Below are 5,108 nucleotides of genomic sequence, written 5' to 3' on the forward strand. Positions count from 1 at the left end.
TCCCATTTGCTACACGTGAATTTTTCTCAGCATTTTCTAACCTTCGTGATTTCGCTCGTTCAGCCTTGTTTGTATCATTTTATATAAAGAAGTAGAATGGAAATTAGCAAATTAAACAGACGAAGCCCCCAAAAATTACAGCAGTTTGCAAAACAAAAATAAAAAAAAATGTTTACGAACCTTGTCGCTCATTTTTACCTTTCGAGTCTATTTTGATCATTTCAGATTAGCTTTCGGTGGCAAGACTTAATTTAATTCATCCGCAAGGAATATTTTAGCCTTAGGTGTAAGAAAGACAGATTGAACAGGCACGCTTAGAAGCTTTATAATTTTGTTACGCCCTGGAATACTAAAATAACATCAGTTAATTAAGGATCTTGTCGAGAAAAATGAAAAGTACACTTCGAGGCTTCGTTTTTGAATTTGTCATTATTTTTTGAAAATCGGCTGTAAGGATCTCTAATGTTTTAGTTCGAGTGCGAATTTTTCTAATCAAATTTTATTTATTTCACGGATTTAAACCGGCTGGGAATTAGTGTTATCTTAGAAATAATTTAACGTTGCTGGCGGGTCTGAAGTCAGAAATCATTCCTCACCGCGATGGTTTGTTGTGAGCTTTGTCGTATTTCACTCAAAAAGTAGCCAAGTTTTCCAAGCTGAACTAATCGGTCTAGAATAAATATTGCAGGATTACCCGCTAAGTTGGCAAGAATTCGAGATATACATTACAGGGCTTTCGACTCGTGAACATCAAATGAAATTAATCCATGTGGAAAAGGGAAAAATTCACTTGAAATATATAAAATAGTTTTTTAAAATAGTAAATTGTATATTTTATTATGTTTAGAAAAACTGTTCTCTTCAGTTTGCATGTACACAACAGTAAACCCTTTATGCCAGCATTTATCTTATTAAGACTGCTGGAAAGCTATTGATTAAATAAAAAAAAAAAATTCATAAACAACCTCAAAGATCAATTTTGCAAATGAGTAGAAAACTTAATGCGAGAACTAGAAACGCAATTAGCCAATGTTAAAAAAATTTACATTGAAATTTCAATCTATGCATAAGTAAAGTGGAGAAGTGCACTTCATTTTGTGGCTAATGAAAACGAATTAATTCAACGACAAAATTAAATTGTTCTAAGTTCCGGTCATAAATAATTAATATAAAATAGACGAAATTATTGTGCCCTTCAAGACGAACAAAGCGAATTGGATGAAAAGTATTAATGTTGTAGATGGATTTTGAAATCTTCAGTCTTAATAGTAGTGAGTACCTTTTAAGTTTGCCACAAATACTTTTTTAATGCCTAGCACACTCTAAAGATATCCCTAGTTTCCTTTTGTTTATTAAACCTTCTTTTACCAAAATAATAAATCTGAATTACTATCAAACTGAATCTTACTGCCTTGTTAAGATCACGTATAACACCTACATTATATAAAGCAATAGATATGCAAAACTAGTTTCACTTCAAGCGCGGATCCTCTTTCTCATGTGAGTTGCATTTGTATGCTTTTCCAATTTGATCCTAGAACAATAAAGTGTAAACATTTGTAGTAAAAGCACAGGAGACTCGCTTTGTCTGTAACCTGAAATATGCTTTAGATGTTTGTATACTTTTGTATTACATTTATAACATTATTTGATTTGAAGCTGCAACTTGCTGCAGCAATAACGCTTTTACTAATAACGAAGCGCCATTTACGTATAATTTAACTAACTGAACTTGGGCAACAAAAATATAACACAATATTTAAAATTAATATATTAACTTTCCTGTGTCCGTTTGCAATATATAAAATTGTTCAAATATGAAACGTATGGGTTCGATCGCAAACGAGGCACATTGTTTGCTTGCAAAATGTGTGCGTGCAGTAAAAACTTCGTGCTATACATGAAACAAATAAAATTTGTGCGAATTGTTAACAGGAACGATCAACATGGTACGAACTATGACATTGTACACGATTTACACGATGCCATTATCAATTTCAAATTTAAAGTTGCTGTTAAATCCGCAAGTGGAACGCAAACAGAACCGTTTTGTTCTGGTTGAATCGAACGAAATTAGTTATTTAATTCCGTTATTATATCATTAAGGGAGCGGGTTTAAATTAAATTTGGCCCTCCAAAAACAATCACGTTTGAAAATCGGCGCGATCGCACTGAAGGTAACCAAACTACGTGGGCTTCATCATAACAGTGTGGAGAAGGAATCAAAATATTTGGCAAACAAACAAAGAACTCACATATTTGGAGGGTTTTTGCGGAATTCGGCCTTCAAAGCCCGAAGAAGAAAACGGAAATTGAACAAGATAATCTGCTGGCATTTTTGCATATTTCTTTCACTTCTAAGCCCATGCCAGTGCAATTATAAAAGCATGTCGCAAACATTTATTTTTCCTAGCTCAAGCCCCTAAATGAATGAATTAATTTTCGTTTTCATTCGCGTTGATTAACAGGTTTCTCAAACTTCCAAGTACAAGCTCGCTAAACGGACAACTTAAAGTCCTTCTAAGCCAGCTTTTATCATAAAGTGAGCTAATTGCCTCAATAAACCGGACCTCAAGACAGCTCTAATCTGAGGCAACGACCAGTTTTATTTTCCAAGACTGTTCGGTTTTAATTTCACCTCGGCCATTTAGATTTTTATTTAAAATACGCGTTAGAACATTTCTGCGGAGATTAAAGTCCAAACTTTTCCTTTCGTAATCGGTTTTATTGTGCAAGGCACAACTTTGAAACCGCCTAACTGGATTCTGAAAGGGAAATTTAACTTTGCCTAACTTATTTTTACCTCATATGGGTCGTGCAAACTTTATTACCTGTTTAAAAAAATGTAGGTAGTGTAAAATCTCTCGCATACATATTTGATTAATAATTTGCGTGAAACTGACGAGTGATGTTTTGGTGCCAAATTCGTTTCCAGAACTCCTTCGGAAATTACGGCATCAACAAAAAAACAGGCGCATTTGCGTGCTAACAATATTGCTGCAACAAAGGAGACGCTTGGTCCTGATGGAAAACTAAACCATTTTCTATGCGAAACAATAGTAAATCTCAAGCTTGGCTGGCGGATAGTTGCAAAATGTATTACCCGCATTTTTACCATCAAAGAAGTGTTTCCGAGAGCGGTTACTTCCCTTGAGAGTCCGGTGGGAGAAGAAATCTCCCATGAATCGGAAGACCTATTCTTTTACACGGTCACGGAGCGCGCAAAACGCTTAAAAGCCACGGGGAGAATTTATAAGGAAATAGCTCCTTCAGGTTGAACTTTTTACGGTGAGGACCGATTCAAGCTCATTTTCCTCAGCAAGTGAAATTGACGATACAGAAAATGTTAATAATTAAGAAGCAGACGTTTTGAGGACCATTTCTTGACAAACATTCCAGTACAAATGTAATATTGCAGGAAGATATTCTGTCTGGTTATTTCAAAGTGCACTTTTAGTATAATGTAGTCACAATTTTCAATTCTGACATAACGATTAATTTAATAAACAAAACTTAATTATCGCAACATAAACGCGTACCCACCTGGGCTGCTTCAGCATAATCCACTTGCTGGATTTTAATGTATTCAGTCAATATCGATCACGTTTATTAACATATTAGTCCTTTCCTCTGTCACGTTAGACGCAAAATTAATTTCTTTGCCTTTGGTCAGAGTGAAAGTCAAGAAGTTTTTCGGCAATTTTCTTTTAAGTACATATGAGAATTTTCTTAATCACCTAGAAATTTTAATTACTCATTTCCGTATCCGAAGCGGCGAATTGAAAGCTTGGCACCTCTAAGCTCCACTTCAATCTGTCTGTTGGTTCAATTTGAAACAGTTTCTTACAGCCAAAGCATATTTAAGCCGTCATATAAATCATTCGGTATCTAAACACCAAAGCTGTCGTCAAACACGTTCTTCACTCTAAGATGTTACGATTGTTTGCGATAAACGAGGTCGCATTCGGCTAGAAGTATATCCCTTCTTAGCTAAAGTTTCTCGGGCTGACGTAATCACTGTAATCTAAATATTGCGGGATTAATATGCCATAGAGTAGGGGTTGCTGCTTAAAACACATAGACTTGGGAACACTCACTTGCAAAGCGAATTTCTGCACAATTGCAATGTTAAAAGGCATGCGAAATGCAGCAAAACCATATTATGCATTCAATTTTCAACAGCTTCAGTGCATGCATGTTACCAGGTAATGTGAGTTCTAAGTGTGAATTATGGATGAAGCCACATTTTTTCATTTTTAATGTATTTGGTATCTCAAAATGCGAAGGGAAAATATTTATCCCATCAATAGATTTGAAAGGAATTAGTTGAAACTGCCCGGAAAATGATCGTGCTTGATGGCATTGACGCAAAAGAAACGCCGTTGTTTCAGATAATTGTATCAATTCCAACGTTTTTATGAAAAACATCGCAATTTTAGCAATATGAATTCAATAATAGGTTGAGAAAGTTATTCAATAAAAAACAAATAAAAATTGATTGCTTCCACAGAATTATAGTGCAGCAAATAAAAATGAAATTAGAAAGCGAAAATATCCCGATTCAACTAAATAACTAATTCAAAAGTTGACGATTTTCTAAAATAAACCTCAATGTCTTGTGTCTGTCTCCGCAATTTGTCGGAAGCGGCCAACCGATTTAAAGTTGCCCGATTACGCAATTTGGAATTTATTTTGCCTTTCCTGCAGTTTTATTTTACAAGTTGCTCAGATTGATTCACTTCATTTTATTCGTATGTTTTCTTTTAATGTGTTTCAAATTGCTTCAGAGTATAATTTATTTGGAAGACTTCAATTATTAATTACTTATTGTCTTTTTTACACAAGGCGCTTTAAACAGCTTAATTAAAGGCAGTAAACCTTGTAATGTATTGTATATACTGACTGTGTTTCAATTCCAAATCAAAATTAATTCTTGGGTTTCAGTAATTTATTGTCTTTATTTATCAATTAAAATACGTGTGTATTTTTCCACCATCATCAGTTGGTCATCAAACTATGTTATTTTAGAAAAACTGATGATGGTGGAAAAATACACCGAAACGTATTTTAATTGATAAATAAAGACAATAAATGACTGAAACCCAGGA

Source organism: Dendroctonus ponderosae, unplaced genomic scaffold, assembly GCF_020466585.1.
Source record: "Dendroctonus ponderosae isolate FM_Combo_2020 unplaced genomic scaffold, Dpon_F_20191213v2 Dpon_F_20191213_2, whole genome shotgun sequence".
Taxonomy (NCBI): domain Eukaryota; kingdom Metazoa; phylum Arthropoda; class Insecta; order Coleoptera; family Curculionidae; genus Dendroctonus; species Dendroctonus ponderosae.